A 25231-nucleotide genomic window follows, 5' to 3' on the forward strand; every position below is an offset into this window, starting at 1 on the left:
GCTACATATATCAGATCACAGATGCAACATTCTGACGTCGCATACGTCACCGAGGACGCCGAGAAGACCCGGAGAGAAGAAAGGCTTGTTCCTTGATATTTGTGGCACGCCCCCGGCTTGTAGCGGTGCCACGTGCGGCATCGTTGATCGTGACGGCATTCTGAACACGATGCGCGTGTTTACTTGAAATGTTTGAAAAAATATCGGAGGTGGTTTACGGGCCTTTTAAGGTCAACTGGAACGTGGAAGGCCGTAGTGATCCACTTCGACATCCAAGGGCAGATCAAGACGTAGCTCGAGTCAAGGTCAGAAGTGCGGGCCGGCCGGCGCAACTCCGCAAAGATGATGGATTAAATTGGAAGATCTGTGTGGCCTGTTTTTTTGAGCGGTCGTTGACCGGGGATCAGTCAAGATGGATTGGCGTACAGGTCATCAGTCATTAGACAAAAAAGACGGTCAAAGCTAAATTGTGAGCGGCGTCCACGAACTATAGCCTCTAGAGGGGAAGAACAGGCAACGGAATAAAAAAAGAAGAAAGGAAAAAGATAGCTGCGTAAATGTGGATTATAAAGGCATTCAATTTTGTACTTGTCAGAAAAAAATTGAACTATATCAACGGACGTTAGGCAGGCGACGTTTTGGAGGGCGCCCATCTGGTCTGGAAGTGACATCATAAAAAGTAAAAGAGCAACACAACCACAAAAGAATACGAAAAAGATGTGTCGGCTCCCGTAACGGGAGCCGAAATGTCTCTTATTATTTGATGGCCGATGTTCCTCTATTACTTTTTTTACGATTAATTGGCGTACAAGGCACCGAGAAAGCGTCATTAATCAGAGTTTTATTGAAGATAACCGAACCAAATTCAGTTATGACAGAGTGCTTGAATGAATAATTAAATATCTGAAAGCCATAGGCGTGCTAAGGTTTCCCCTTCAGAGGGGTGCGAAGGTTCGTCGCAGTGCCCCGCCCTCCTCCATATTAAGTCAAACTATGAGGCAGACTTTGCGCTCCCCCTCCCCCGCCCCATGCGCACGCTTACGCCGATAGCCCAGAAAGACGGTGGCACGTGGAAAGATTACTTCCTGCCTCCTCATTCTTGCGATGCCCTAAATAATGATATCCTGCAATCTCGCCCGTATTAATTTTATGCTCCGCTTGTCCTTTTTAAACGTCCTTAACTTGTACAGCTGAACGTTAAGCTCCCTAGTTATTCGGCGCGATGCTGGACGTTCCACGCCCGTATTGGTTTATTTGGGGGCCTTTTAAAAAGTGTGACTACGCGTGTACGCGAGTAGTCTGTTTGGGCTTCTCGTATGCGCCTGCACCGAAATTATCGCGCAGCTTTCGTGAATGCAGGCGTACGAAAAACACATCCAGCGCTAAATGTAGTTCAAATCCAGCGCTAATGACGTTCTTGTGTAGTGATTGGTGTAGTCCTGAACCATGCGCTAAATGCAGCTCCACTGCTGTGGAACCTGAGGATGTGCGTAGCACGTGCACCCAGCGATTCCCGTTGCGCCGTTGTTAGTCTCTGTCTGCGAATGATCTCTCGCAAGAGTTCGTAACACTGGCGCCGGTGAAACACCCGTGCTAGAGTACATTGTACCCGTGCTCTATTCTAGGTCACTCTACCCGTGCGAGAAGGAATCGCGCGCCTGGCGAGGCGGTGGCTCCCTCTCCTGGACGACGCGGGTATTAGCCGCAGGTTTGCGAAGCGTTTTCAACGATTTTAAGTTAATCATAGCCATTACTTCTCGGTTATATCTGGTAACTATATTATTTTATACCCAGTTCGTTTATTTTAACCCGGTCGTGAGCATTGTTAGCCTCCTTTTAAGCCTGCATTGGCTACTTGATTGCGAGCGTGATTACGCCACGTGAGATCTACGGATGTACGACAAGCCGGGCCCGGAAAGCGCTACGCACTTAAAATCGTGTAAACAACGGTTGAAAAGGCACTCGCAGTAAGCCTCGCTTCCCAGATATTATCTGCTGTTTGGAGTAAGAAAAAAAAAATATTGAAAGCACCCTAATCGTTGAGATTGCGCGCCCGCGCGCAATCTCGGAGGCCATGCGTTGACTTCTGGTGGTACTCGCACGCCGGCCGTTCGTGTGCCTTCGTGTATTCATTGGGTTAACTTCGCGTTTCGTCCCACTGCCGAAGCGGATCTCAGAGGCCACGTATAAAAAAGCGCTGGTTGAGATCTGGTCCGCCAGGTGCCGCAACGATCCCAGTTGCTCACAAGAAAACCGTCTGCTCTTTCAGTGAGCCAATTTCATTAATTTTCAATAATTATTCTGACACTTAATTGGACCTCACCTTTTGTAAACTTATGCTCCGATATCATACGTATCCAATATAACTCTTAACTTGAACGAGAACCGCCGATTTCGTGTCAGTTCATTTTATTTTTTTAAACACATCTTCTAAATACTAGGAAAACCGGAAGTAAGTGCTCGACCGGAAGTGCTTCGAAGAGAAGAAAGAGTGTCACTCCTTGCTCGCGCCACTGAAAAGTGGAGGTTGATATTGATTTTCCGGGCAGATATTAAATATGTGGCGCTGCTTGGATTTTTCTTCTCAGATTGTACTGTGGTGCGTCATTTTCCACTAAAGGAAATAACATGTACGCTTACATGTTCCAAGTAGGAAGGCAGGGGCGAGGGGGGGGGGGGGTCTACATTGTTTCAAGGTCGCTTGCTTCAAAGATTACGCAACCTTAACCCATAAATGCTGGTTAGCCCTAAACTTTAAATCTCCGACAAAGCATGCTCATATCCTTCAAGTTGCCCAATTCCCTTGAGAACGTGCGGTTATTAAGCACACGCTTTAATACACTGCCAAGGATGATTACCATATATCCGTCTGGAGGCGTAATCGCAGCTTTAGGAAAAAAAGCAAACAAACTGAGATGATATTCATTTCATGGTTTTCGATAAAGTGTGAATGATTAGGAGAGATTAGCCAGAGTCATTCCAAACGATCGAGTTATATTAGCGAAAGACCATGCCTCTTCACATCTCACAGTATGCGCTGCGTTTTCTAATACATGAACTTTCACGGGTAAGAAATGCGCCGCAGTTTTGCATCGTATGCAAGGACAAAAGAGATCGATGGGACTCGGGTAACGCTATCCTTAATTTGCATAAGACGGCTGCCGTACGTGCTCGCAAGAAGATGTAGATTTTACCGAACACGCACGAAGTAACACCAAAGAAAGATGTTATAAGCTAAGCTGTACCATTAGCATGACACGTCATAAATGTCGTGCAGTCGAGCACAGCGTGCTCGACTGCACGGGTCCTTAAGGGCCCTTAAACAACCTCTAAAGGTTCAAAGAACGAGCGCCCAATTCTCTCCTGCAGCGTTTCCCCTCTTTTCGGCACAATTCGTGACGTCACCGGTGTGCTCGCGTGACGTCATGAGGAAATAAGCTCTCGATTGGTCCACATACGAGGGATATGCTTCGCCGTGCAATCGCCCGCCCGTTATGACTTGTCTCGCATGACCATCGTGCGCGATCAACTGATTTCCCTTCGTTTTGTGAGGTGTCGACTGCGCAAGCAGAGACAACAGCGTGTAGCCCAAAAGCGCGAAATTCTGATAGACTCAACGCTTAGTGCTGACATTGTCCACGTGTTTTATAAAGAAATAAGTGGCGAGGAGGTGATGGCGCCTGTAGGATTGGTAGTGAAGGCGAGAAAAAGACCAATCTCTCGTCTTTGGAACTCGGAGTGCTTTAGGGGCCTTTTAAGCTATACAAAAAGGCGCAGGAAGGAAACGCTCTCTCGCATTTCTCGCGCGAATTTTCGCTTTAAGTCTTAACACTGGCACAGCGTCCGGTGAGGATTAGTTAACCGAACTATCGGGACACAATGACTTCAGTTACGAAGCAATCAGCGCCCTAAATGCCAGGGGTTCTTTTTTCAAGACATTCCTTGCCTCCAGCGCTCTCCGCTCAGACAGCTCGACATAAAGAAGGTATGGCAAAACGGGAACGATAGAAGCACTGTCGTTCACTTCTTCCGCTAATGAAAAATATGCTCTTTTTCTCGCCAACGAATTTCAAATCCGGTCTTTGAAAAACTGCTTCAAGAGGCTGCACTGGCTTCTCGTTGCATTATGAAAGAAAAAAATGCGCAGGTCCAACTGACATAACGTCGCGAAGGCAATTAAACCGCGGAGCTGGTGGCACTTATTTTAGGTTGGCCATTGCCGAACATTCCAGAACGAATGGGAGACTCAGCGTCTTCAAGATGGTTCTCGGCCGGTCTTCCTCCCCCCACCATGTGCTTCGCTTCCGCCATTGCTTCGCCTTTGCGCTGCTCCTCTCAGCTGGCTTTACCCTCTCCACATCGCTACACTTTATCTACCAGCCTCAACTTGTTACATTAGGCTTCCCTCTCCCCCACTTAACTTTACCCATGATCTCTCTCTCCGCAGGCTGTGTTCTCGCAGCTGGGCTAGAAAGTGCGGACGACGGGTCCCCAGTGATTTACCTCGGTCTTAAACAACTCCGCTGTTAAAAAAAATCACAGCATATCCACGGAGTGAATGATTATGAGTGGGCGAAGCTGCGGAGGTTCATCGGTAAACCGTGAATCTTCCGTGAATTCTGCCCAGTACATCATCACCGACGTGAGATCGGGCGCGTTTATACTAAAGGTTCGATGAGAGTTATGACGACTTGCAGCTCACTTTAATTTTAAATGTACGCTGTGAATTTTCATTGTTTAGAAAACCATTGCTTTAGAAAACTTCTGGCGTCTTTTGTTAAGCAGCTGGCGTCTTTTCGTTTTGCTTTAGAAACATCTGGCGTTCTTTCGTTTTGCTTTTAGAAAACATTTGGCGTCTTTCGTTGGTTTATTTCATCAATCAACGGCGTTTTGAACAAAATTTTTGTTGTTTAATCACGCATAGGAGAAATCTCACCAGGCACTACCTTGGAGGTAAACAATGGCTGCTAATGGGAATGAGAGACAGAAGAAGTCGGCTTTTAGCTACCACTTACACTTCTACTTCTACTAACGTGTCCTACTGGAACATGCCAATGGCTGCTAATGGGGAATGAAGAATTCGGCTTTTAGTTAACGCGCACGCTGCGAATTTTTTATTGTTCAACAACGCACAGGAAAAATCTCCCATCGGCACCACCTTGGAGGTCAAGACCTGGCACTAGCGGTACGACTGGTTACGCACTACGACTACTACGACTACGAGGGACGAATGGGTGCCGCCTTAAGGAGCTTCGCCCCTAAAACATCACAGGGTCCCTTACGCATTCACCTAACACGACTTCAAGGCGAAAGCCGTCTTATTTTTCGTCCGAGTCGATGTATTGATCCTGCCCCTCTACCCTCTGAAAGCTTTCAGCACATATCATGGTTTTGCACTGCCTCAACGATCGGAGGCACTTCACCTGGTTTTGCACTGCCTCCGTGATTGGCCCACCTTCGATCAAGCGACGATGTCATCATCTGACGCCACAGCGACGTCATGACGACGTAACAAATTTTGGCGATCTGTGACATCCCGATGACGTCCTATGGTGATGTCATCACCTGATGATGATTTTTTTGCATCACTCGTGCTGACGCCTCCGACGCGGGACGCCGGTCAATTTTCGCGTTTGTTGAGGCATCTAAGGCTTGCGTCTTAAAATTGCCGCCCTTACTCCCTGTGGAGATGGTTGACCATGCAGCTAACCTGAAAGCGGCGGCCCCGGTGTTAATTACTGTGTGTATCATGGAGCCATTTCACTCTGTGAAAGTGGATGACCAGCGGAGCTGTGTAGCACAGGCACAGAGGTCATACTGAATTGTGATGAAAGGTACAGAAAGTCGCTATTGAATGTATATCGTGCGCTCCTTTAAAGTTTTCCACTTGAGCAGCGTGCGTCGAACTTGTCAGTTTTGCCGCACGCGCTTGGCGTTTCGTACACGATATTGAGACGCCAGTTCAGCAGCATGCGTCTTTTCGCCGCATTGTCCGCTTCGCACCATGCGTCGTGTTGCCTGATTCGGACAACATGTCGCTTGACGTGATCAATGATGACGTGTTACAAGATCACGTCATCAATGAGGTTATATTGTGCCGTCATCGTGACGTCACAGACACGCAAGATCCGTGACATCATCATGGCGACGCCATGATGTCATGATGATCATGATGATCGTCACTTGAGATCATCCATTCGCCAAGGGTGGGCTTCACTCCTTAAGCACAATAAGGGGTGAGGGGTAGGGAATGCAATTAACTAAGAACGTTCAAGTAATTTAATGAGTGTATCGCGAGGACATACGTTTTCGCCTCTCTCCTAAAAAAGAACTTCCAGTTAGCTACAGGGCAATACACTAGACCGTATACAATTGCGTCCACCCTAACAAGCTTAGCGTGCAATTATCTAACGCTAAGTTAATATCATAATAACGCTAAGTTAAGAAGGAAATCCCGACGGATGCAACGCGTTCAGTATGGATGTTAAAGGCCTTTATAACTTGCCGCATGAAGAGTTGTTAAGATGTATTAAAGGTAGTATTAATGAAGAAATGCGAGAAGCGGTTTTCACTCATAAATGTGGTGTTTCAACGGGGGCCCATCTTGAAATCCTTTCCGTACTTAATGTCGACGCTGGTAGGTTGGAAAGAAGGCGCGTATGTGCGTAAACTTGCATTGGTTCTAAGGTTGCTCCGATTCTTTGTCAGTTATACCTTAGCAATATTGCCAAACGCTTAGAGGATGCCTTAAGTAACTGTATTACTAGCTCTAAGCTTTTTGTTACGTAGACCATTACCTGATTTTTTTATTTTTTTAGTAATGACGTACTTGAAGTCTTGGTTACCTCAGTGAGCGAACAAATGGAATTGCCTCAGGATTGCCCCAGAACGGCGTAATACAATTTCTAGACATTTTCTTAGTGTTACAGGAGAACCACGTACGCTAACAGCACTCTCCTTGATCTTTAAAATCGCTGTCAAATTTCTCGTCGAAGCATTCTAATGTTGTAAAAAAGCGGAATTGCCATGTAATGCCTTACTTCTGCTCTCGCCAAATCGTGTGTGCACAAAATGAGCGCCAGCTTTAATAACGCGCGGGCTGCGCGTCTATTAGATGCAGGTTATTCTGGCGTTGCAGTATTCTGTCCCTGAACGTTTAAAGAAATGAATTCTGTTAAATCCGAGCATGGTTGCTGCAAGCAACAGTAAGAAGCGCGTCGTAGGTACTTACATCCATTTCTTATCGCACAGCTTAAAGAAATTGGGAAGTAGATACGGCGCGTAAGCGTTGTTTTTACGTCTGTCTATAAGCTATAGAAAGTAGAAGAGTAGGTCTGAAAATTAATATGCATAAAACTAAAGTAATGTGGAACAATCTTGGCAGAGAACAGCGCTTTGCGATAGGTGGCGAGACACTGGAAGTTGTAAAGGAGTACGTCTACTTAGGACAGGTAGTAACCGTGGAGCCGAACCATGAGAGTGAAATAACTAGAAGAATAAGGATGGGTTGGGGCTCATTCGGCAAGCATTATCAAATCATGAATGGTAGTCTACCACTATCCCTCAAGAGGAAGGTATATAACAGCTGCATCTTATCGGTACTTACCTACGGAGCAGAAACCTGGAGACTTACAAAGAGGATTCAACTTAAACTGAGGACGACGCAGCGAGCGATGGAAAGGAAAATGACAGGTGTAACCTTAAGAGACAGGAAGAGAGTAGAATGGGTCAGGGAACAAACGGGGGTTAAGGACATCATAGTTGAAATCAAGAAGAAGAAATGGGTATGGGCCGGGCACGTAGCACGTCGGCAGGATAACCGGTGGTCATTAAGGGTAACTGACTGGATTCCAAGAGATGGCAAACGCGTGAGGGGGAGACAGAAAATTAGGTGGGTAGATGAGATTAAGAAGTTTGCAGGTATAACGTGGCAGCAGAAAGCACAGGACCGGGTTGATTGGCGGAACATGGGAGAGGCCTTTGCCCTGCAGTGGGCGTAGACAGGCTGATTATGATGATGATGATAAGCTATAGGTAATATATTCGCCACCGGGCATGTAAAGAATGAGCCGGTAGTAAACAAAAAGGTAGACTGACGTTTGCTTCGTAAAACACACCAGCGCATTTACTGATTGCCGTACAGTCGTGGTGTATGAAGTTTCCTTTTAGATGTGGCCGCTTGTAAGTGTGACAGATGGGTCGCTGTGTTAATGGAACGTAAGAGGTCGCTAACCGGAGGCTATTCATATAATCTAATCTTACATTGTCGAAAGTGTAAATGGACGCCAAAAACTTGGAGGACGCTTAGGCTTCGCCTGCAAGAGTAGAACCTGTAAACCGCACACTCGCTGCGCAATTAACATGTTTTGACGCCTGGTCCAATTCTATGCTTCTTCCACGCAACGTTACAGATATGAATGAGACTGCTCGCACCACATGACGATCGCATAGGGTTGTTTGCCGAAGCACTGATCTGGCTCTGTGGTAGAACACCTGCTCGCCAAGTAGCAGGCCTTGGTTAGATTACCACTGATACCGAATATTTTTATTACTTATTTATTTGCATCTATCTCGAATTTTCGCTCATGTGCATTGTTCTTTTTTCTCTCACAACCAACGACGCCGACAGCGACACCGACACCGATAGCGTACTTTCTGCGATACGAGCTCCATAACACTGTTGCTTAAAAAAAATGCAATGGCAGCTTCGCAGAACTGGTGCCCTGCCTGAAGGAAGAGCGCAGCTGGGTGGCTTTCCTCTTTTCTCTTTATTTTTTTATTTCTTTCTTCTATATTTTTATCTTTCTCTCTGTTTCTTGTATCTCTTTTCTGCATCTCCCTGTTTCTATTTCTTTCTTTCTCTGTGTCTCTATTTCGTTCTCGTTCTATCTTTATTTCTCTTTTTTCCCTTTCTTTCCCCCTCTCCCTGCTTCGTTCTCTCTTTTCTTGTTTCTCTTTATTTCTCTCTCTCTCTCTTTCTCTATCTCTTTCTTTCTGTCTCATTCTTTCTATCTCCATCTTTCACGTGCTCAGCGTGCTCCACTTCGCCGAGCAAAGTTTTCGTTTAACGATCGCACCTGCTATTAGTGGTCCTTGTCCAATACCTGTAGCGCATACCCATCTGCGGAGTTTTAAGAGCGAAGCTCTTTAAGCCGCCGTTAAGCGCAGTGATCGTTAGGCGTCACTGTCCTTTCAGGTATTTACCTCTCTCACTTTCCGTTGTAGAGGCTCTCTTGTGTAAACTATGGCAAGCAGGCAATTATGCTCACCGTTCGCAATGCTTATGTTAAGAGATGCGGCCAAGAGATGTGGCGGAAAGACTATCCGCGGGTGACGCCGGTATATAATATATATACTATATTCTAGCGGCACGTATATCGTTTTCTGGTGTAACCTACCTCTCTTTCATTACAGCAGCACGTCTAATAATTAATGTATAATGTTTCCTGCGACTACCTTTATGGTCTTACTGCTTCGCCAAAGTTGTTTCTAAGCGCAAAACATGCCTATGTGTATCAGAACTTTCGCCGATGTTGTCGCCGAGTTTGTAGCGACGTACCCTTCGGTAATTAGTTTATGTGTGCGACGCAAATTAATTATGGCGCACGTTCTCGAACGTCCAAGAGCACACCGGCACTTGCGCCCGGAATGTGCACGATGATGTCGCGAACAAACAGAGAATGCATAATGCACCGACGGTACAGTTGCGTAAACGCCAGGGCGCAACCGATGATGAGCTGTGTGTTGTCATAGCAGATAGTGAACGCGTTTGCGGTGTGCAAGTTAATTTCAGCGCGTGTTTTCGCACGATGTGCTGGAGTGCATGAAGGATCGCAAAGTGCTTGCCACCAATATTTCTTTTTCTTTCTTTCTTTCTTTCTTTCTTTCTTTCTTTCTTTCTTTCTTTCTTTCTTTCTTTCTTTCTTTCTTTCTTTCTTTCTTTCTTTCTTTCTTTCTTTCTTTCTTTCTTTCTTTCTTATCTGTTAAACGTTTCTTATCTTATCTGTATTGTCTGTTCAACACTTTTTTATCTTTCTCTCTGTGAAATTTCATTAGGGTCAAAGCCTTAGACGCCTCACGAAACGTGAAAAGTGACCATAGGCGTCAACAACGAATCCTGCAAACAGTCGATTACGTGATAAAATAAGCCTAACGCCCACTAAGGCACTATAACTTAAGTAGGAAGTCACTGTGAGTAATTAAGAAGTAATTAAGAGTGGTTAAGCAGTAACTGAGACTTATTAAAATGTCTCACGAAACGCGAAAAGTTACCGTCGTCGTCAGCATCAAGACGATAGGTACAAAAAATCATATGATGCCATACAAGATAATGAGACAAGTCATGAGGGATGTGACGTCATCGTAACGTCACAGATAGCCGAAACTTGTGACATTGTCATGGAATTTGAAAACCTTATCGCATGGAATCGTCGCTTGGTTAAAGCTGGGTCGCTTCCAAAAGTAGTGCAAGACCACGTGACGTGCAGAAAGTTTCAAGGAGTGGGCGAAGATCAGTAGTATCGACTAAGATGAAAAAAAAAAATAAAGAAGAAAAAGACGAAGATGGCTTTCGCCTTCGAGCAGTCTTAGGAGAATGCACAAGGAACCGTGTTCCTTTAATTTTAATGTCATGGGAAATACTGAATCTCTACGCCCATGCGGCTGCATCTTGTTGTACTCTTCATAAGCGTGCGCATAGCGGCCCGAGCTTCATAATAAAGGTACAAAAAAAAGGGGGATGCTAAAAGTGCCATGATGTTGACGAAAAAGAAAAGGAGTGTTGGTACCCACTTCCCAAAGTATAAGTTTAAATTATGTACCTCACCAATGTCGCGTTCCCAACAGAACTCTCGACAACACGAATTCGAGAACTACGTAAATGCGGATAAAAAAAAGGAAAACAATATAATAACAAAAAAGGTGAAGAGCACGGGAGCGACTTCAAAGAATCAAGCCTATGCCTGTGAAGTTTTAAATAATGTGAAATAGCGAGGAGCGCAGCTGTTCTTCGTGGAAAAACACATCAGAGTATATATATATATATATATATCTTTACACCCTTGTCCTCGATGTTGTTGATATGACCTGAACCGGGGCAGATGCACGCGGAACCAGAATTTTCATATGACCGAAACAGGCTTCGTAAATTACTTCCGGGTCTAAGAAGGTTTTGAGGCGGTAGTCGGAGGCTGCGATAGAGTGCTCGACACCGCCTCATGTTTAAGTCGTCCCTCCATCGTCGCGTCTCTAACTTGACATGTTATTCAGAGAACGCGAAAATTAAAGGTGAAAAAAAAACACACATTTCTCACTTTCATTGCTTCAGGGACGTTTTAAGCTTTTCGATGTTTTTCGAAGACGACGTCATAATAACGACATATCATGACTATCAGTTTGAAAGGGGGACCAAACCGTTTTTATTTCGCGCTGTTCATTACTACGGGTCCATACCAACTAGCCCAGTTTACCCCTCTTTTGACCTAACCTAGCCTAACATAACCCGAACACACCCCCTTGTTTATACTTTGGTGGAAGGGCCAAGCCCTCCGATCCCCCACCTCCCGCCTTTAAGCACTCATAAGACCATACGCGAACAATTGAGACATGAAAACGTAAGGGGTAAAAGACTGGTGCTGGCGTGTTATGGGATATCCAACCGCAGTTTCGACAGCAGGAAAAGAAATCTTGACGCTGGAGCAATGGGCGCGCGGAGTTATATTGATGCTGCAGAGACTTGCTCCCCCACCCGCCTGCTAATTTATTTCCATTGTGGCCGAGGCGCCTTCCAGGGACGGCTCGCTGTTCTCGACACCGAATAAGTTTTCACGTCGCTGCTTCAGCTGAGGCATTCTGGCAACGTCCAACAGAGTGCCGCTATTTTCGTTAACGCTCTGTTGGATGATGCTTGCGACTCGTCAGCACATAATGTCATCACTCATGCGTGTGCGCCATCTGCTGCCGCCTTTTCGCACCGTCTCCGACGCCAAGCTCTTACCAGAGCTGAGATTACACTACAGGCACCCCACAGGGTATACAACGTAAATCCATGTCAGCCTCTCTCAGTGCAATCTGTTGGCATTTCGGGTTTCAATGTTTTCTTCTACGGCTTCCTGAGCAGCTAGAGCGAGGTTTCCTGCGTTTCCTATTTTTCCTCGTTCAAAGAACTATTTTCTGTAACGTGGCCCAACCAGCCAAGCGAGGCAGTAATAAAACGCGAATGTCCCTCTAACTACGTCCCTGTCAGCGCCAATAACCACGCCCAAGTGTCAGCGAAAAGGGATAATACAGTTGGCTAGGCATTCGAAGAGAATCACTGCCTCACAAGACAATAGTGACGTCTAGCGTTGGTGCTGGCAGTACAGTGATAAGGCAATGGTGAGGTGAACGAAGTTAAGACAAGACGCGCGAAGTCAACTACGGGTTTCGGAAAAAAAGGAGGGAAGGAGTGCCTACGATGCTGACACTAATTCTTCGTTTTATTCAAATTATTATACGCACAACCGTTCTTCACGCCATCATGTTCTTTTCATATCCATCGTTGCGTGTGTACTTGCAACATTTGAAGCCTCTTATTGCTACGATCATCATGGACATCAGGAAAAAGAAATCATCACCTAAGCCTCCGTACAGTTTAACAAGGTTAACCAGCACAGCTGAAACGTGTGGCCACTGTGCTTGTCACGAGCTATAGAAGTGTCTTCTCTCGCAGCTTTCGCTTTCTCTATCACCACATTTAAAAGGTGCGTGCTTAGAACTTTGCTTTCGCTGACGTTGGCTTAAAGGATATTAAGAATATTAGATGCGAAGTATCTTAAGGCGGAGCTCAATCCGGTGGTCGTGGTGGTGGTGGTGGTGGTGTGCGGCGTGACCACCCTTACTGCGCATGCGCGTACCCTCTCCACACACCTCCTCACCACTCACCCTCTCCCATCCCCTCTCCACTTTCCCTCTCCCCCTCCCCTCTCCACTTTCCCTCTCCACATTCCCTCTCCTCTCCCCCTTCCCCCTTTCCACTCTTCCTCTGAAACGGGGGCTAGACATGCCGAAATTTGGCGCTGAGCCGTGCTCCCAATTAGGGTTGCAGAAGTTGCGCCTTTTCCTTTCCTCAACCTCTCCTCCTCCTCTCTCCTGCGCAACGCCGCAATGAGCTCGAGCGCATGCGCGTCCCCTCCGCTTCTCTCTCCTCTCCCACGCTGCCCCCCTCTCGCCCGCCTGTCGACCGCGTTCCCCGCTCGCCCTGCGAGAATTAACGGCCAGGCTAGATGGAAGATACGACGCGCGTAGCGTCCCTCTTCGCGTTCCACGACGCGAGGTCGGTAGCATGCCCAACGAACGCCAACGGAACGCGATCGTGCAAGTGCTCCGGCTTCGCATCGCCTCATGGTCCCCTTTAGCGGGAGATGGTGTAATTTTTTTAAAGGATCTTATGGTAGCGATTGATGCTGCGGCGGGTGTCATCCCCAGCTACATACGCTGACACAACCTGAAGAGAAACTACTGCAAGCGCGGATACCTTTCGAGGCAGCGTATACTGTCGTTGCTTTTTCATCACAGTTTCTGCGCACTCACGGACTCTCGGACCACCCCATTTTCCCACCTCCGAGCCTTAAACATCTTCTCCGTGAAAAAGCAGTTCGCCGTGAATGTTTTATGGAAATTGCAGCGTGCGAAAGTTTGGGGCACTACGGCTGCGATAAATTAATTATATATCGATTACTTCCACACTTCTTCGTCTGCGCCCTCCTCTACGTTAAACGCAACCGCTTCCGTATATTTATTTTCCATGATAACACTTTCGGCGCTCGAACACGTGTAACGCCATTGTTTATAATAAACTTTCTACAAACAACGAAGTTGTTTTCATCTCATCTCGTTTCTATCAGTTTTCGTTGCGTTGTTTGTTTTCTTTGCCACACCTGTCGCAGCAACCTTCAGCGTGAACGCAGATAGGTTCACGCACGTGGTGGCGCCGTTGCACCAAGCAGCAACGTGAAAGGTACGCCGCAGAATACACGGACAGCAAACGCGTGTTTACAATGCGGAGGCCTTTAGCTGCCTAGGGTAAACACTCACTGGACAGCCGGCTGAACTATAAACATCTTACGACGAACTTTGTTCGTGTTACAGCATGTCACTATGGATCCATGCTTCTGTCAACGGTGTTTGGTTCCGATCAAACTCTGTTTGCGCAACGAAAATGCGAAACCGAAATGTAAAATCAGAAACGTGATAGCTTCGCTCTGGTACCCGCTGACATTTATTGATCCTGCTTCGCCGAAAATTTTTTTTTCAATCTCCGGGCCAAACAGATTTGGAGTACGTATGTTGACAGTAACCCCTGGGCCGTGCAAAAGTGAGGCCGTTCCAGATTTGATCGGGGACCGGGATTATAATATTGCTTCGGTCTCAAGATTTGTTCAAGACGAAGCCCTTTCCTTAGCATCACGTTGCGTCTGTCGGTCGTTCCCTTGAGATAGACAGAGAGAGAGAGAGAGAGAGAGAGAGAGGAGGAGGAGGAGGAGGATGAGGAGGAGGAGAGCTTTAAAAGCAGTTTCGATCAGCTCATTATAAGACTCCGCAGCTCGAGATGGCTAACGGTAGCATGACAACCAGGACGATGTTTGACAATACTGTCTGTTGGGACACTATAATCCCGAAATTATTATTTTTTTCCCCAGAGAGTTTGCAAGTATCGATTCGAGACTAACCAAACACGGAAGCGAAATAAGAATTCTTTCCCCCTCTGCTCGTCGAATGGCCAATCGGAATGGATTTAGAACGAAGCCCGCGGGAAAATCCTCCGGTGTTTTTTTGTTTCGAGTTTTCGAGCTATGCACACTCTAATGACGTTGTCTGAAAAAAAGATGGCTCCCAGTATTTTTCGAGGGCTTTCCAAGTGTTTCAATGTTTAATCCAGGGTATTACGTTATCTCGAAGACACTTTACTCCACTTTCAAGTGCTTCTGAAACTTTTTAATATTTAATACCATAATTAATGTTGGGGTTTTACTCCAAAAAACGCGATATGAAGCGTTGTAATATTATTCAAGCCGTCGTAATGCGTTGTTTCGAAGCACTTTGACATTTGTTCCCATAGTTTCGAATTGTAGAACGGAATCTCTTCATCTGGGAATTCTGCTCTCCAGCCGTGCGTGATTTTCAAGTTTAGTTGAAGCACGAGTAAGCGATGCAAAAAGAAAAAAACCCGCATTTCCCCGAAGGGGAGTATGAGGAAGTGCGAAGCACGGGGTGATGCTATGAGGGGGCGCGCGCGACTAAACTGCAGAGCCGAGGGAAGGAGACGGCAGCGAGAGAGCACGCGCCAGCCGACCCACGGAGGTCTCGCCGTTTTTAAGTGCAAAGCACTTTTACTGATTATGATGATCTGTCTTCCGAACTCGTTCCAAAGAACCCGCAACGCGTTCAACTTGTTGGCGGCGTTGCGCACGCCCGAGATGGGGCTCAGGTTGTTGTCGAACCACAGTCGATCGCACACCGCGCAGCTATATCCGAAGCTGCGGTCCAGGAAGTCTCGCTTGAAGCGCGCGTCCGGCCGATCGAATTCGAGGGCCCGCGCTCGCTCACGCATCGCGCGTCCCCGCGCCAGATCGGCTTCGGGGTGCTCGGCTCGCTTCGTACGCTTTCGTTCGGTGTCTCGCCGCCGGCCTTCATCACCACAGGCAATGCGCGGGGCGCGCGCAGCCACGGAGCGGAGGGCGGAGCGCGCGCAGTCACGTGGGGCGTGACGTCGCTGCGCCGTTGCTACGGACGCTCCTCTCCGCTCCTCGCGCCGTTGCTATGGGACGGCGGATTCAGGGTCGCTTATAAAGTGCATTCGCACTTAAAAAAAAGATAAGTCGGTCTTTCTTAGTTCAGTCGTGTACATATTCGTGTAACATTGTAGCCAGTGTAATTAGTATTATCTCACTTTTCTTGACGCTGCGGCGCCGTTGATGTTCCGCCGATATTTATTCTTGTGCCCGTCCACATGTAACGAGAGTTCGTAACCCTGTCAATTTGAGCACCAAGCTACAAGAGTACAGGGGTGAACCTGACAGCTCTAGATGCGTAAGCAATACAGAAAGAATTAACGTTCGAAGTCTCACGTTTGGGAAAAGGAATGCAGTAGGAAGCGTCGCAATGAATGCAAGGTATTTTTTTTTCTTTGTGGTTCGAGCCCCGAGGGACATTCTTCGTTATCGTCCAGACCACCCTGTCAAGTGCCGGTGGGAGTTGTCCGAAAACCCCGATAAAGATAAAAACGTATATAAAAGGGCTGGAATGGGTTAAGCTAACGGATGTATGTGATAGAGTGGACATTACCACATGTCATAAGTTAAAACTGGTGTCATATAATTAGTTGAAATTAGTGTAAACGTGAATTACATCTCAGAAAGCCATCGGATGGGGCTCGTTGCGGCACCTGACGGATAAGATATCAACCACGCGCTACTTCATACGTGGCTTCGGCAACACGCGAAACACGAACGCCGATAACGTATTATATAAAAGGGATGGAACCCGTGAGAGCGCCACTCCCAGATTCGTAAGTCTTGCATATTTGCTTTTTTTTTAGAAAAGAGATAAATGTCAGAAGTCACCTGTGACCGCTCCAAACAATGGGCATTACTTGTGCCAAAAGTACACTATTGACGAACTGAAAATTTGACGATTAACTTCGTAATTATTTACCTTACATACAGCGATCGAAGGTTTGTAACCGCTGCGGTTCGCGAGGTATGTCAACTCATAATGAAACCTGATGGTGACAACATATTCTGAGATATATGCGCTGTAAAAGTAGCTGTGAAGATTGACTACTGTATAAACGACTCTTAAAACAAAAAAACACCATTGTGGATGTCGAAACGCCACAGTGATTTACACACCCATCGAATTCGAGGTACAATTTTGGAAGGAATAGTTCCAAACTAACGCCACCCTGATAATTACAGTTCGAAGTGGACACCTTGCGAGCCCTAGGGCTACAATTGGTAAGTGGCAACGTGTGCCGTCAGTTAGATAATTGAAATAAAATTAGAGAAGTGCAATCGATCGTGTATCTTAATTTTTGGCTCAAGTAATATCGGTATTTGTCCGCCTCGGTGGTACACTGGTTGCGGTGCTCGGCTGCTGACCGGAAAGTCACGGGTTCGATACCGGCCGTGGCGGTCGCATTTTGAACGGGGAGAAATGCTAGAGGCCCGTGCACTGTGCATAGGTCGGCACTGTAGGAGAATACTCACTCATACCCACTCACCTCAATTTTTTCCAGCCTTTGCGCTCCCTCACGTTCATACTGAAGTCTACTCACACTCCTGAACACTCACTCACATTCAAATTCACGTCTACTGAAACTCGTGAGTATTCACTCACGCTCATACTCACGCCCACTAACCCTCATGAGTGCTCACTCACGTTCACACTCATGTCTGCTCACACTAATGAGTACTCACGTTCATACTCACTTCTACTCACACTCATGAGTACTCGCTCACGATCATACTCACTTCTACTCACACTCATGAGTACTCACTCACGTTCATACTCACCTGTACTCGCACCGCTCGTCACTCATTCATAGTCACACTCACAACGTTCATATGAGTGTGATAGAGTGTACTCATGAGTGAGTATGCCGAACTATGGCACTGTGAGATGTCCGTGCACGTTAAAGAACACCGCAGATGATCTTATTTTCCGGAGCCCTCCACTACGTCGTGCCTCACAATCATATCGTGGTTTTGGCTCGTAAAGCTTCTGATATTATTGTTATAATATCCGTATCGTGTATTTTGTGTATTCAGTCATTATGTATTTTGATTTCTCGCTCAAGTAATGTCCTTATCATGAAGTAATCAAGCTATACGACTACAACTATGTCATCTATCACAGGCGATTGAACAAAAAATTCTTTAGTTTCCATTGAAAATAAAAAACAACAACCCAGGAACAACGCAGTGTTTGAACGTCACAACCATCGTTCACAGTTCGATTAATATTGTTATTGTCTGAAACGTTAACGCTCAAGTTGCAGTGCGGCAGGTTCTTTTCGTGGCTCATGGTTTTGTCACGGACCCACTGCCATTATGGAATCATTTATTGAAGAATTAGTTAGAGCGTGACCCGTTAAAGGCAAGACAGATTAATCAATAATGACTAAGAAAAAATAAATTTCACGAAGACTGGACATCACCAATCAATCATCTTCACTGGCATGACGTGCTGGAAGCAAGCGGGAAACTTAGATTATAAAAATAATGAAGAAAAAATTCTCAGTCTCAAAGTATGAAGCTCCGAGGCTTTCGCCGCCATTAGTGAAGTATGACAGCTTTTCTTTACTTTTTGCTGTTTGAGATGATCTTGCTTTTATTGATTCGACGGACTCAGCGTAGGAGTTTTGTGTGGGCCGTCTCTATAGCTTGCGCGTCATTTGGCGTGGTAAAAAAGCGTTGTGCTGCAATTTAGACACAAGGCAAACTTAAGCGCCCTCGCTGAATAAATGACGCGCGTCAGCCATTGCAAAGAATGATGGCGGACCGATGTAGCGTTGAAAGCAGATAACTGATCGCGCCCCATTTACCGGCAAGTGTATTACCGAAATAGCTGGCAAGAACGCGAAATCGCTGTTCCCATATTTGTCTGCTTTAAAGACGAGTTTGGACTCCTGGCCCTGTCCATTGAAACAGCAAATAACCCTGAACTTCTTGTTCACATACATCGAATCTATTGGTCTTCTCAGCAAGCTTTCATTCTTCAATCATGAAAGTGTGTTTTGCCCATAAGTGTTCCTTTCTTTTTTTTTTTTTTGTTTTGATATTTCACAATAAATGTCGAGACCCTGTCCACTCATCGCCTAGGACAGCTATTACAGGACCTGCATATTATTGTTATTTTTTGCATATATTTCTGCCCACATTCTTCTAGGGCCTTCCCCCCCCCCCCCCCCCCCCCCCTCTCTTTCCCTGTCCTTGCAGAATAGCAAGAAAGCAAATATACGCTGGCTGATGATTCTGCTTTCAATAAAGGGCTTCCCGTCTCTTTCCTCCCCTGCCTTGTGTTTTACAGAAAAGCTGTCTTAGGTGACCCTGTGCAGTTGACGTCGTTTGCGTAACGCTGGTCACGTGACCTGAGGGGTGAGAGCGAGGCTCCGCAGAAAGGGCGAAAGGGCTGCGCTGCGCAGAGAGACCTGGCGGAAAGGGGCAAATACAGGGCATCGCTAGAGGGGGCGAGATTGAGGCTCGGCGGAAAAGAGGGCAGCCAATGAGCCGCGATTTCACGCGAAGCGGACGTGTCGCCCGCGATGCCCTGCTCGCACGTTCAGGACACGCTCGTGCCTCTCGCCGTCGACGCTCCGTGATGGCTGCCTCGACCGCCATGCCGTGCGCCTCTCATCGGCGGGGCCTTCGCCGCCTCGTCACCGACGTGCATCGCGCCCCTGGCTGAATCGTGGTGCCGTCCGTGAACTCCTGTGACCGGCTCCCCAATCTTTCCTGTCCTCTTCTCTCTTCGTCGCGCCTGTCGACTTCCGATCACTTCCTTCCCTATTTCTTCCTACTTTTCTTTTATCCCCCCTTACCCCACCCCTATAAGGCACTACGCCGTGTCGCCTAAAGGCAGACAGAAATTAGGTGCCTTTTTCCTTTTCCTCCCGAACCACCAAGAAAAGTAGGTCAGCGAAGGGGTTCAGCACAAAACAGATATGATTAAACAAAGGTAAATCTTTGCGCGAACCTCTTTCTTTAATGTCTCATTTACGTATAGTTGGTGTGTGTGGGGGGAAGGGGGGGGGGGCAGTACTTTATTCGAATATAAAGTACGGCCAGTTTCGCACCGTGAAAAACTGTCAACCCGTAACCACATGCCTGACTTAGCACAAACATTAGAAACAACAAAGAAGAAAGAGAAAGCTTAGCCATACAGAGGAAACTGCAACGGTCCGAGTATAAGGGGGCAAGAGAGAGAGAGAGAGATAGAGAATAAACGTTTATTAGCTATTTCTATTAGCAACTTAAGGTTGCTCCTGTCTCTTAAGGTTACACCTATCATTCTCCTTTCCAGCGAGCGATGGAAAGGAGAATGATAGGTGTAACCTTAAGAGACAGGGAACAAACGGGGGTTAAGGACATCATAGTTGAAATCAAGAAGAAGAAATGTATATGGGCCGGGCACGTAGCACGTCGGCAGGATAACCGGTGGTCATTAAGGGTAACTGACTGGATTCCAAGAGATGGCAAACACGTGAGGGGGAGACAGAAAATTAGGTGGGTAGATGAGATGAAGAAGTTTGTAGGTATAACGTGGCAGCAGAAAGCACAGGACCGGGTTGATTGGCGGAACATGGGAGAGGCCTTTGCCCTGCAGTGGGCGTAGACAGGCTGCTGCTGATGCTGATTAGCAACTAAAGCGGGTGGGGTCCTCCACTGGCGATTGCAGCTCGCCGGGCCTGGTCCAGGGTTGCCACTTGGCTTCCCAGCTTCATTGTTCGACGCTCTTCACAGAGTAAAACTGGCAGTAAACTTTTTTCTGTGTCTTTGCTTTCGTTCATCGCGTTCAAGTAATAAAAGGAAACGAAGATAGTCTCGCTATCTCAAGGTGACGTCACAAGAAGCTGATGCGCTCCCCTCTGCCGTGTATAAAGAGAAATAAAAATAATAACACCGGTCGTTATTTAATTTAGAATTATTTTCGCGCGTGTTATTTGCGAAAGAAAAGTTCACGGAATGCAATAAAGCAGCGTCATTTTCGCAGCACCGCCATCGCAATCGCGACCAAATAGCAAGTCGTCCTTTACTTCATACAAGCATTAAGTACAAAAGAAAACTGTAAAACTGCCTTCTCTATGTACTAGAGTCAGCTCGAAAAACTAGGTAAACACTCTGGAAGAAAGGAGGGACGTAAAAGTGACAGGGCAACAGTGTGTTCCGAGTGCTTCCTTACTGCACGAATGTTTTTCGTCGCTTTGTGCGCTTTCAAAGACGCATTCTTGCGTTTCAACTCGCCCGGCTTTTTTTACCTTTCTTTACTTGGAAGCGAAGACACGGGAAAGTAGGCCTTGTTAGAGTCGGCTTTCCGAAACCCGTGAAACAATTACTCTAGTAACAAATAACCAAGTAAAGGACGAAAAAAGATGGAGTAATCAAAAGCACCACGAACAAACGCAAGATTGCAAGCCTGCAAGGAATGTCTCTGAAGCCCGAAACATATAGGGCGCGCCGTAAAGGCCTTTTTTAACTGCGCCAACCAACACGGACTAAAGAAGAGAGAAGACATAATTTTTTGCCCTTCTTGGTTAGCGCAGTTAAAAAGCCTTTACGATGAATGTACACCAAATAGCCCGGTCTAGTGCTCTGCTTCAATATAGGGCGCGCACTCAAAGCACCGCGGATTAGATAGAGTCTGTACACGTACCTTTCACGCACTTAAGGGTGAGATGACCGTGGGATTGGTGTCCTCAACAAACAAACACAACGTAACGAAAACAAACGGTAATGGTTGGTTATAAACAGCCCATTAGGCTTTTCGTCCGTTCGCACACACTGCAAGCCTCCGCTTTTTAGGGCTTGGCCACGGTCCAAGCGCTTCGCCTTGTAGGATCTCTCATAGGATCTCTCTACAGTTAGGGCACGATGAGAATGGATGCCAAGAACCGATGAGAAACAAGTATTACTACTTCCAGATTTAGCGCAGACTGTGTTTACCGTTTAAGGTTCACGTTTACCTAGCAATACAAATTTAATGCTTGCTCTACTGTACATTTTGAGCAAGAGTTACCGGAAAAAACGGGTCCCTGAAAAAGCCTTACTATAGTACCTACCTCCCTGAAGCGCGGAAAGCGCTGTACTACCTTGAACGTGTTTGGAAGAAGCAGTCGGAAATGATTATGGGGAGGGACGGGAGTGGGTATATTAATCTCAATTTTATTGTCTGTGAGAAGAAGAACAATGAGTTATTTGCGAGGCGTGTCTCCTCAATAACATTGCGCGCGCGCGCGCGCGCGCACACACACACACACACACACACACACACACACACACACACACACACACACACACACACACACACACACACACACACACACACACACACACACACACACACACACACACACACACACACACACACACACACACACACACACACACACACACACACACACACACACACACACACACACACACACACACACACACACACACACACACACACATGCTCGCTTTGTGCGTGCCCAGGTACACACAAAGCGAGCGAACGAAAGAGATAGAGAACTGATGACAAAAGCTAAACAGTACACTATGTAGGGCCATGGTGTATCGTTACTTGAAAGACGTGGCGCAAAGTTAGAATCGAGAAGAACCAAAAAGAGACAGAAAGGACGCCAACTCACAACTTGGTTTATTTTCCTGAAGCATTCACAATATAAAGGATCTTGTAGGAAATCATCAAAACAATTTCACTCACTGCACCTGCAGGAACGAACAGACAAGTTATCACAAGAAGGTGGCACCCAATGTATCTGAGAAACAGCGAAAACCAATAGATCCTAATGTAAGAGCTTGAAAAACCCAAGCCACGCCTGCGTGCGCAGGCTTCAGTTTTCTTTTTTTCAAGCTCTTACCTGAGGATCTGTTGGTTTTCGTTCTTTCTCAAATCCTTGGGTGACATCTTCTTTCGATAACTTCTCTGATCGTTTCTGCACGCGCAGTGAGTGAAATTGTTCTGCACACTTCCTACAAGATTCTTTATATTGTGAATGCTTCAGGAAAATAAACATAGTTGTGAGTTGGCTTCCTTTCTGTCTCCTCTTGGTTCTTCACTTTGCGCCACGTCTTTCAAGTAATAAAGACAAAAGATTCGGTTTGTTCAGGAAAAAGGGCATTCCAGCGCCCTTCGTGCTTTTAGGCAGGCCTGGGCAGTATCGCGATACAAGAGTATCGCGATAGTATTTCAGAGATACTTTTGAGTATCTGTATTTCTGTATCGAGTTACATTTGAAAAATGTATTTGTATCTCAGTAGTGAAATATATTTACGATGTATCGCCTATATCGCGATACTATGCTGGACACGGGTATCTCGTTACATTGTTTTTTTTTTGTGTGTCGAAAAGGAGTTGAGGCGTGTTTCCAATGGGGGAATGGCGTTTTTTTTCTTTTTTTTTGCCAAGACAAGCAAAGGCGCGCCGCCGGTCGCCGACAGATAGGACGGCGACGGTTGCCGCTCAAGCGCAGAATTGTCCATGTGGTAAAGCGCGCGACGCCGCAGACGGCAGAATCGCGGGGGCAGTGTTGTTGGCCTCTGCCGACGAAAGTCACTGTCTCTCAAGGTCAGTGCAGCACGCCTAATTTTTTTCGGGTGGCAAGCTATTACTTCGCGACCCCTCGCGCGGATACCGCCTTGGAACAGGCTTTGCAATGCTTTGCGTGCATTCAGTTCTCAAAGCGGCGGCACTTCCAAAAGCAGTTCCCGTAGTCGCGGCGGAAGTGACTAGAAGATGGCTATCTTTGACGCGCTTTCAGCCACCTCTCCAATGTCAGGGTGCGTTCCTAATTGATTACATGCGTGAAACGGTCTTTTGTGGTAGCACGCTCCCCCACCGCCGGAGCCGACTTCGCCTGTTGCGGCTTTCTGAAATGGGTGCTGGTAGCGTCGGTGGTGGTGACAGCTTAATTGAAGCCGACATGGTCAGACGGCTTAGGATTCCGAAGATGGGGACAGATTTCGGATTCTGAACAGTCAGAACAACCCAAGTGAGGGCGGAAGTGTTTCGGTACCTGGATGACGCGATATGAGATATCGCCACGCTGCAGGGCAATCCGGCTATGAAGGCGATCTTTATTCACTGTAACACGAATTTGTGCTCGCCTTCAGCGGTAGACAGACCTTTTTTCTTTCGTGAGTCTTGTGCTGAGGCTGAACCGACGCTGTCAGAAGACAGCCTATTTGAGAAGCCTACACAGCGACCTTCTCAGCAAAGCAGATCTTCAAAATAAATGTGTGCTTTTTCTCAATTCACTGGTGTTCATTAGTGATTCGAGTGATTTGCTTAAAGTGTGCTATTTCTAGCATAGCTTAGTTTGTTCGCCAAGTATGTCGATTTCGGTGTCCAATCCTTGTTACTGTTGCTATGAAATAGTGTATTTTTATTGCAATTGATACTTGTAATTATGCCATTATTGCTAATTATGTACTTTGTCCGCCCCCTCCCCTGCAATGTCTTAATGGCGCTAAGGGTACTGTAATAAATAAATAAATGAACTGAACGTTTCGATGCGCTGTAACTTTAATTACAACATTATGCTGCACTAATAAGTGTCTTTGCGTAGTATGAGCATCCTTCAAATAAAAAAAGTATTCCAGTATCTGTATCGCTGTAACTGTATTCCGGAATACTTTTTTCGTCTTATTGCAAAAGTATCTCCGAAATATCCCGTTACGTTAAAGCCAAATGTATCTCAGTAACTGTATTTTAAGCTTCCAGTTCATGTATTTCGATATCTGTATTCCGGATTACTTTTCTGAGTATCTCTGCCCAGCTCTGCTTTTAGGTTAGTACATGAAGTTTCTTGTTGGGATTCTGTTGGCATTCTTGAGAAAAAAAAGAAGATTCTTCTTTTTACTTTATTTCTCTTTCTCCGCGTTAGAAGCTTTCTTTAAAGCACGCCGTATACTGAACGATACGTAAGGGAACGAGGAGAGGATTATAAGCTCCTCCCATTCGCTGTCTGCGCCAAATGCACGACGCAGAAGGGCGTACAAGACGTAGTACTTACCTGAACACCGAGAACGAACGAGAAACACGGGGCTGGCAACGCAGACTCAAAGAAAAAAAAAGGTATCCCAGAACCCGAAGAGGTAAAAGAGATTATATACTTTGACTAAGACGCGTCGCCCCAAACTTTGCACGACGTCTTAGGCTTAGGCCTTTCCTCGAATTCAGAAGTAATGTGTCCAGAACGGTGAAAACATAGTCACGCGCTTTGCATACATCGAAAGGAGAGGGACAAGTGATTCCTCTGACGCAGCCAAGCGCGAGTTGGAGAGAGTGCTGCCGATGCTAAATTGGATTCCCAGTAACGCCGCAGCTGTGACCGACAGCGTGTCAAATTCGCCCCCGTTGGAGAGAGATAAACAAACAAAAAAAAGCAAGAAAAGAACGATGGATTACTGCGGCCTTTCCCCAAAACTGCGTATCTAAAATATCGGTATCAAAATAAATAAATTAAAAAAAA

General features: G+C 46.4%; 1 protein-coding gene across 1 annotated transcript in view; it reads right to left on the bottom strand.

Annotated features, from left to right (window-relative positions):
* The window catches only part of LOC119406415 (corticotropin-releasing factor receptor 2), a 239329-nt gene that overhangs the window by 164015 nt on the left and 50083 nt on the right, over positions 1–25231 (bottom strand). The gene's annotated exons all lie outside the window — the stretch shown is intronic.

This window comes from Rhipicephalus sanguineus, chromosome 10, assembly GCF_013339695.2.
Source record: "Rhipicephalus sanguineus isolate Rsan-2018 chromosome 10, BIME_Rsan_1.4, whole genome shotgun sequence".
In the NCBI taxonomy this organism is placed as follows: Eukaryota; Metazoa; Arthropoda; class Arachnida; order Ixodida; family Ixodidae; genus Rhipicephalus; species Rhipicephalus sanguineus.